Below are 9737 nucleotides of genomic sequence, written 5' to 3' on the forward strand. Positions count from 1 at the left end.
ACAAAGGAAGTGCACCAAGAGGTGCCGTTAGTTTGTGTCTCATTACCTGTACAGTCTAACCTGAGCAGCAGACACATGAATGATATTGCCTGTAAATAAGTACAGGATTTAATTGGGCATTCAGTTAATTGGACTTGCTTGCAAGAAGAACTCTTAAAATAATTTAATGTATGTTCCTATAAAGTCTTCACCTTAGCCAAATGTGCATAGTTTAATAAAGAATGAAAATGCATCAGCCATCCTGTACGGTGTGGTCTGCTGGAGCAGCAGCATCACAGTGAGGGACAGGAAGAGACTGGACAGGATCATCAACAAGTCCAGCTCTGTCCTGGGCTGCACTCTGGACACGGTGCAGGAGGTGGGTGAGAGAAGGGTCCTGGCTAAACTGACATCCATCATGGACCAGGTCTCTCACCCACTGGAGGAGTCACTGTCTGCCCTGGAGAGCAGCTTCAGTAGTAGACTGATCCACCCTCGCTGTGTGAAGGAGAGATATCGTAGATCCTTCCTACCTGCTGCTGTCAGACTGTACAATCAGTACTGTATCAGTGGTTTATGTAGCAACCTGCTCTGCACAATATTTGTGTAAATCTGTGAACGATCATGTATATTGTTTCCGGTACAAATCTTATACCCATTACTGTGCAATAACCCTGCAATGACCTCATACTCACTCCAACTGTACTGCTTTGTACTGTGCCAACACAAACTGTTCTGTAGCTGTACTCTCGCTTATCTGTACTGCTGTTGTGAGAAGTAATTTCCCAACTGCAGGACTATTAAAAGGTTTTCTTATTCTTATTAAACTTTCGCCCCGGTGAAGTCACCTGCAAGTTCCCTCGTGGTAACTGGGCCAGATGTCAACCGTTCTGGACAGCAGCAGGTGACAGCAAAGGGCACAGGGACTTGAGTGGACCTACCTGAATCCATGGCTTGAACTTTCTTCACCGTTTTCATAAGTATCACTATGAATCTCTTAGTATGTATCACATGCATGTCATAGCGCGCAAATAAAGTGACAATGACAGTATCATAAATTAGCTGTATGCTTTGATAATATAGAAAATGACAAGCGATTGCTTCGGAGCAGTAGATTGTGTGTTTTTTTGCAACCATCAACCTCTCCTGAATTTTCAGACGTAGCTTTTAACATAATAAATGCACTGCACTAGAACAGTTGTGTGGCTTTACTAACAGGACCAAAATATTTCCTGATGAACCATGTGTAATTCAAACCCACCAGATGTGCAAACCATCAAGAAGAAAAGCTTTAAAGTGAACTGAACTCTCTCATTAGTATTGACCTTAATGTCTGACCAAAAGTTGAATGATTTATCCACACACTCTTTGGTCCCTTACAGTAATAGGTTAACAAAATTACGACAAATGTTCTCAAAAGCAAATCTACAGGAAGGATCACAGTAGGAGCACAAAGCTGCAGTTGTAGCTGTTTAATGGAAGGGGCCGCAATCAGAACAAGACTCCTGTTGAATAGTCATCTGCCATGGCCAGTTGTGGTGAGTGGAGAGGTGGGGGGTTGGAAGAGGAGAACAGGTTGGAAACGTCCCGGTCCAGGAATTGAGTCATCTGCAGACAGGCAGAATTTAGGAAAAAAAAAATGCACAAGAGAAATCACAAAGTCATGACCCGAACAGCATCTATGTAATTGTGGTGGAAATTTCCCATAAAGAAGCAGATGAGAGAGTTGTCCTTTTGTGCGATATATTGAAATAATAAAGAAAATAAAAATAATGGGGAAAGCAAACAAAAAGCATGGATGTTGATCGTGCACATCAACAAACCAAAAACCAGCTGGGGAGATCAGTGCACACACCACGAAGGTGTGATGCAAAGAGCCCACGATCCGCAAGTTGCTTCTGCCTTTTAACCCCTTTCTCTGGCTCTGGTGGAATGTCTCTCTGCAGCAATGGAATTGTTCGTGCCACTTTATCTCGCTGTGAGTGAGAATATTTGCTTTCTCACTTCTGCATCATCATGTCTTGTTATCCAAATGAAGGAACACCGAGCTTCTAAGACAAGATGCATTCGCTTTAACAGCCTTGGGTCTGTTGGGGAGTCAGATAGGATGGAGCCAGAGTCCGGGTGTAAAAGACAAACATATATCGTAAATTATTAGTCAGTCAAATGGAACATCAGATGTTTAGACTTGATGTACGACAGGGCGCAAGAGATTAGTTGTTTGTTGTGTTTCAGTTCAGTATTGCACCTAACCAGCACATGACGACTGTGTTGGATAAGAAATAGCACAAAGGCCAAAATTTTCCAGTACAGTAATATAAACATGTAGGGGAAGGTTTCACATGTGTGACATAAATCTGTTTTATTTCATTGCCCTTAATAACCAAACAAAAGAAGTTTATATATCAAAAACATACGATTTTCAAAAGGTTTTAAATTTTCAAACGGGTCAATTTGAGTGGTAACATAACAGTATGGTTAAGCAAAGCTCTGTGTATCAAGGTGTCCATTAAACCAGCATAAATAGCAGCATACATAAGACAATGTTCAAAGTGATCTGTATTGCAGGAGATCTCACTACCCTTGCCACAGCTTGTTTAGTCTGCTAGCATCAGGAAGGAGAATTAGGAATCCATTACAGACTATAACCAGCAGTCCAGCATCACATACATGCATACGTACCTATTCTTTGATGTTTTGACAATGCAGCAGCATCACTGAGAGGCTGGACAGGCTCATCATGAAGTCCAGCAGGGTCCTGGTTTATGCTCCGGATACTATGCATGCGGTGGGAGAGAGAAGGGTCCTCTTGCTGAAACAGACAACAAATGACAGTCACACGGTTAGAAAACAGGTTATGGGAGAAGATGAGCCATGAAAGAACAAGCAAATCCCTGTCATGAAATGTGCTGGACTTATTATATATTATATATATATATATATAAAATTGACTAAAGTGCTTTATATATGAGTAGTTAACAATGCAGTGAGAACCATATCTGCAACCATGTACTAATTAAAATATAGAGAGTAAACACAAAGAGTAAACACATTGTAAAATACAGAGTAATAGTGCAAAAGCAAATAAATCTTTGTCTGCTTAAAAGCCAGTGAAATAAAAATATCAACTGGTATGAGTGTAAAACCTCTAAAGACAAAACATACAGAAGATAAGCGCATAATTCATAATGCTATGGTTTATATAGGAGCATGGTTTACATGTTGCAAGTTAGCAATTACAATAATACAGCATAAATAGGAACCTCCTGCATGCCTCATGTATCCCTACCATTCACTATTATTTATTGCTGTTACGATCAACAGTATCAACATCCTTGTCACCGTTTTCCCTGTTATAGTGGCATTGTTTTGTGCATAATAATCATTACTACTATGACCGTCTAAAGTTTTGGATACTTTGCTGATATTGTGTTTCTAGGCTAAGAATTAACATCTCTACGTGTGTCAACCTAATGCATTTCGAAAAGGGCTGTTTTTAAAAAAAGCAACGCTGACGTGTTTGTTCTGGACCACACTGTTAATTAGCACAGGTGTGCTCACAGCAAGAGCCTGTGCAGCTAGACAGAAAGCAAACTAATAACACGAGGCTCCACGCAAGAGCCGCTTTTCGTACATTTATGTTGCATTCTCGTGTTTGTGTTCTGTGACTGAAACAAGCGCAACCACGAATAAATTAGCAAACAACACCGAACCAAGCTAAGCCCAACGAGTTAGCATAAACGCAGCTAACAGCATACACATACATGTCACACACAGGTAACAGTTCTGATATCGTTCCTGTTCGTAAACGTGTTCCTACCTACAAAGTCGAAAATTATCCAAAGCACAAACGTTCAGCGCACTTCCAGCACACACACGGAGCTTCTCCGAACTAATGTCGCAGCGAAAAAAGCAAACTTTACCGGGCCAAACATGCGGCAAAGATCCCTTATTAGACAAAGATGAGAGCGAGCGCTCACACTGACACGCAATCGCGCTTACAGTACAGAAAGCCCACTCCGACAAACCTTTGGAGCTTTAATTTAATTTTTACTATTATTACTTACCTCCATCGCATCATGTTAATATCCAGTGCGCATGTGTCGTTGTTTGAACTTTTATTGGTCCTCCTACGGACTGCGGAGGACATTCGTCTTCTTCTTTTTTAACTTCCCGATCCACCAAAACATGTAAACAACTTCAACGTTCAATGGATTGTGAAGTACACAAACATAACGATAAAGTCATGTATTATTTTTAATATTCTTCTTTTTCGATTCATATTTAATTTGTGCAGCCACTGGCGTTCTGGCTGCACAAATTAAATATGAAATTTACTATAAATGCCTGCATACATGTTTGTTAAAACTTACTTAAATCTCTTCTTTATTCAATAGAAGGCTTTGGTGTTTGGTCTGTATGATAACCAGTTTACATTAGCCTTTGTTATTGTATACAATAATACAGATGTTGTTTGCTTTGTTTTTGCACTCTTGTGGCAGTAACTTCATAATTCCCTAAACAAAATAACTAATTTTTTTCAGTCTTAAATCTAAATAGGCTTTCACTGTAGATTATCATGTGATATTTGCAATATTCACCCATGTATAAGAATAGTGAACCATACAGTTTAACATAAATCAACAAGCTGTGTTATATTGTGCATTGCCATTTAGTGGAGTTCTTTTTAGCAAGGCTGTTCCTAATAGCTCACCTCCTTGCTTTTATAACTAATTTGATATGTCATATATGTTACCTGTGACCTGAGAAGTCATAAGGTGCTTTTGATTTACTGTAAAAATTATTATTATTATTATTATTATTATTATTATTATTATTATTATTATTATTATTATTATTATTATTATTATTATTATTATTATTATTATTATGCCATGTTAGCACTTCCTTTGAGTTTGGAAGTGCATCACATTGCACCTACAAAGAACCACAGCCACGTGCCTTTGGAGGAGTATGACACTTTGCCTCTCTGTGTGCTGAGAGGACAGCAGCTGACCGGCCTATTCTTCATTATGGAAAAGGCTCACAAAATTCAGGGGGTTAGGTAAGGCTCTGAATGGCATCAGCTCAGGAGCTCCAGACCTCCGTGTAAGGAGATATGTACCACATGAAAGGCTCTGCTAAGTCACTTGCCGACCACATAAAGAAGGCACTGACATGGCACCTGCTTTAACAGAGTACATTAGATAGGCAAACAATAACCACTCAGCTGGTGGTCTTCCATCCCAGCACACACTGAGCTGCACCGTCTCCCACTAAAAATGTTAACACACAAAATATCCCCAGTTTGGACTTTTAGAATCAGAATCTGAATCGGTTTTATTCTCCAGGTCTGCACAAGAAAAACATGGAAATGCCTCCGGTCTGACTCCATCTTTTTAAACCGAACATTAATTGTTAACACCTATTTACATAAGTTATTAGCATAGAAATAGTAAAATAAAATAGGATAGATAAAAAATTACTGACTCTGTGTCTGGTGGTTCTGGTGAGTATAGCTCTGTGAATCCTGCCAGAGGAAGGGAGTTTGTGTGTTGAACAGTTGAACAGTTTGTGTGTGGGGTGTGTGGGGTCAGCAGTGATGCTTGCTGCCCGTTTTCTGACTCTGGCCTGGTACAGATGCTCAATGGAAGGGAGTTCAGTCTGACCAGACCACCCGCTGCAGTCGGTGTCTTTCCTGTTTGGTGGCTGAACCAAAACCACACAGTGATGGAAAAGCAGAGGACAGGCTGGATGATGGCAGTATAGAAGTATAGAACAGCTCCTGGGGCAGTTTGAACTTCCTGAGCTGTCTCAAGAAGTACAACCTCTGCTGGGCCTTTTTGTGGACAGTGTAAGGGGGCCCAATTCAGGTCCTGTGAGAATGTGGACCCTAGGAACCTGAATGAGTCCACGGTAGGCAGTGTGTTTTTGTGGATTTGTGATGGGGAGGGGGGCAGGCGGTTCTTCCTGAAGTCCACTGTCATCTCCACAGTCTTGAGCGTGTTGAGCTCCATCTGCTTTTGAAATCCGTTTTAGTGGCAAATTTATGGACATCTGCTCATCACAGGGATGCAATCCTAACATTTGTGTTGGTGTTTATTACTGCTACCCCACAGTGAGAAGGTCTTGGGTTTCACAGTTGCTCCGTGGAGTTTGTAAATACTTCCTGTGTTTCCAGACACTACCCTTGGGGAGTAAAAATTGTCTATAGGTGTGAGTTGTTGTCTATATGTAACACTATGATAAACTGGCAATCTGGGTGTTCCCAACCTTTAATCTAATTGTCAGCGTATATAAGATCATGCATGCTCCCAACCCCTGTGAATTAGTGAGAGAGAACAACTGATATTTGCTATTATTTATTTTTTATTTTAGCTGTTATAACAACTAGAATGATAAATTATTTTCTTTTGCATACTTTCAGTTTTATAGTAGATCTCTTCATATAATTCTCCTCATATCTTTAAACCATTAATACTCATACAAAAATGTGTTTTAGAAACTTTTGTTGTGCCATTGATAGTCCCTTGTATGTTCTAAAACACAAACACTTTGCTTAAGATTTTTTTCATTGCCCAAAAAAATGATTTATTTAAAAACAGTTCACAGGATTAATAAAACCAGTTAATAAATCACAAAGTAGACTTCATTAATTGCCTAAATATTGAGTAGCAAAGGCACATATGTGTATAATGCTTTAGACATAGGACTAGTAAAACACAATACAAAAAATTAAACGACATACACTATAATGTAATTAAATACCACTTAATATAATACAGTCCATTAATTTGCTTGTGGTTGCCTTGGCTTTGTTTAACTAACATCATCACAGGATGGCTTACTGGCTATGCATGTATAGCCATTCTCGATTGTGTTTGGCTGGCCATGCTTAATCCAGCTGTATAGTGTCGGCTGCTGACCAAGTTTGTTCCTGGAAAGCCCCCGCAGCAGCAGCAGCTACAGTTGTCTTCATGTTGCTACAAGTTGTGGTGCTGAGCATACACACAGTCCTGGAAGAGGAGATGGGTGTGCGGCAGTGGAGTGGTGGACTGTAATACCCAGTGGTGTAGCTGGTCAAGGAAGAAAACAGTTGGTTGATGACACTGGAAACGTGGCAAAGGGGGCAGACCCTGTTAGCAGATCCTCAAAGCCAAAAATTATATCAGCCCACTTCCCTACTCGAGCACTCTTCACTTGCCTGTGAGAGAAAACTGCAAGACACAGAAACACAGACTGTTATTGGGCGCTTCAGCTTACATTAAAACAAGACTTGCAGTGCAGTAAACAAAACGTGTTATTTTTTTCAGTACTCACCAATGGGACACAGGTCTCTGTCTCAAGGCTGCTCAGCATTGCCTTTCTAATAGCAATGCAATCTGAGGGATGACTGAACACAGTGCAACTGCTTGTGTACACTCTTGTACTGAAGCCTCTGCAGGTTTGTAATTTCTAAAGAGGGACTAGGCCAGCTTCAGGACATTTTGGTATCCTTAACTGCTCCTATTCCTAAAACGACAAACAAGAGTGACACAAGGGAGGAGGTTAAAAGTTGAGTTGTTAGACTTATCACTGAAAACTTCACTCACTCATCTACCAATACTTCTTCACATTCCAGTCACAGATATGCTGGAGGTGGCAAAAAGAGTGGTTTACCCTAGACCAGACAGAGAACCACTCACTACCGCACCTACAGAATATTTGTAATCTCCACTAACCTCAACTACAACCTAACCTGACATTTCTGTCATAGATTTTTTTTCTGAAAAGCAGTCACACACCTGTGTACAGACCTGTATACAGGCTTGGTGAAATCCTTGATCAGTTGAAAGGACAAGTTTCAGATGCTCAGTCTACCAACCTGGAGCGCTTGTAAGCACTACATATGTCTATATAACAATTACCTGACCGCTCCACTTCTTCTGCTTCCTAGTGAGGGCTGCCTATAAGGACACAGCTAGAAAATATGAAAAAAACAGCAAAAAAAGACAACACAATTACTAATACGTACTTTGTGTGTGGGAGCATCAGTTGGGTTATGCATGGTACACAGCCTCAGCACCATCAACAGGTTGAATAGACATCTGTGGCACACAATTTCTCTCACCCTCCCTCATCTGTGGGTTCCACCTTAATAATTTAAGAAACAGTGAAGCACATACATATATATCAAGTAAATATAATAATCCAGACATTTAGTCAGCTATAAATAGTACTGCCCGCTCTTTATCTTTGTAAAAACAAAGAATTCTATTTAGGAGGAGAAACAAAATCTCAGTAACTGACTACTACTACTACTTATTTCATTACAAATTAATGGAGGTATTCGAATCACTTCACATATGTAATTTAAGAACAAAAGCGCTCACTGTGTGCCCAGTGTTCAGAATCTGACATGGTCCCATTTCAGTCTAAACACAGTGTAAGAAATCTGTAAAGACATATTATGGTACTTGGTTAAATTCAAGCTAACTCAACTTAATTCTTTCTAACTGCGCATCTTTTCGTTGAAACCGACAATGTTTAGACACTACATTTGTTACCAGGCTGGACCTTAAGTTTCATTGAAACATTCCAACTGGCAAGTGATTGTTGCGGCTGTAGACTGTTGACTACTGTTCTGACTTTCATTTTAACCGGCACTATGGAATAACTATAAAGCACGCATTTATTTAATGCCACCGCATTGCAGTCTTCGTATCGAGTTCAGTTTTAGATATTAAACTATTTACAATGCAGCAAAGTTACACAGGGGACTCACATCAATGGCGAGTAATACACAGGGTAAAGTGCAGACTATGACGCCCTAATTCAGTGTTTTAAGAAGGAAAACGCAACAGACCTTGAGACGAACTTGCCCTTTGTTGTCCTGGAAGCGTTGTCGAAAACTTTCTTCTTCTTTTTTGCTTTTCTTTATGGGCAGTTTGCGTTAGACAAATTGCGCACCATCGCCACCTTCTGTCCCGTACCAAAATGTGGTAAATTTACTTGTTGATGTATGCAAATCTTCGCTGCTTCTGCTTGTACTAATTCTTTTTTTTTTCCTATTATTAAATCCAATTGACTGTTGATAAACACCTTCATAATTTAACTATTTGTGTTAATCAGAGAAAATACAAAGCGAAAATCTAAATCCTAAACTAACAGCACTTCCGTGAATTTGAGTATATTAAGTGGATCGAAGGAGAGTAGAAGAAGGTAGAGGGCGGTAAATGAAGTTTAAGGGTGCTCGACGCTCCAAAGATAAGAAGAAGAAGAAACACCAGAGTTAAAGAAGAAGAAAAAGAAGACGAATGTCCTCCACAGTCTTTAGGAGGACCAATAAAAGTTCAAACAACGACACATGCGCACTGGATATTAACATGATGCGATGGAGGTAAGTAATAATAGTAAAAATTAAATTAAAGCTCCAAAAGTTTGTCGGAGTGGGCTTTCTGTACTGTAAGCGCGATTGCGTGTCAGTGTGAGCGCTCGCTCTCATTTTTGTCTAATAAGGGATCTTTGCCGCATGTTTGGCCCGGTAAAGTTTGCTTTTTTCGCTGCGACATTAGTTCGGAGAAGCTCCGTGTGTGTGCTGGAAGTGCGCTGAACGTTTGTGCTTTGGATAATTTTCGACTTTGTAGGTAGGAACACGTTTACGAACAGGAACGATATCAGAACTGTTACCTGTGTGTGACATGTATGTGTATGCTGTTAGCTGCGTTTATGCTAACTCGTTGGGCTTAGCTTGGTTCGGTGTTGTTTGCTAATTTATT

General features: G+C 40.0%; 1 long non-coding RNA gene across 3 annotated transcripts; it reads right to left on the reverse strand.

Moving 5' to 3' along the window:
• Positions 1-6544: 6544 nt before the first annotated feature.
• Positions 6545-9279, reverse strand: LOC114848198 (uncharacterized). Of its 3 annotated transcripts, XR_003784377.3 has the most exons (5): positions 8825-9279; positions 8352-8413; positions 7994-8112; positions 7300-7491; positions 6545-7196 (listed from the first exon to the last, which is right to left on the reverse strand). It is a non-coding gene; the product is annotated as an uncharacterized LOC114848198 (long non-coding RNA). The 3 variants fall into 3 exon arrangements; XR_003784376.3 differs by lacking the exon at positions 8352-8413; XR_008693840.1 differs by lacking the exon at positions 8825-9279 and having other exon boundaries at positions 7994-8807.
• Positions 9280-9737: the final 458 nt, after the last annotated feature.

This window comes from Betta splendens, chromosome 2, assembly GCF_900634795.4.
Source record: "Betta splendens chromosome 2, fBetSpl5.4, whole genome shotgun sequence".
In the NCBI taxonomy this organism is placed as follows: domain Eukaryota; kingdom Metazoa; phylum Chordata; class Actinopteri; order Anabantiformes; family Osphronemidae; genus Betta; species Betta splendens.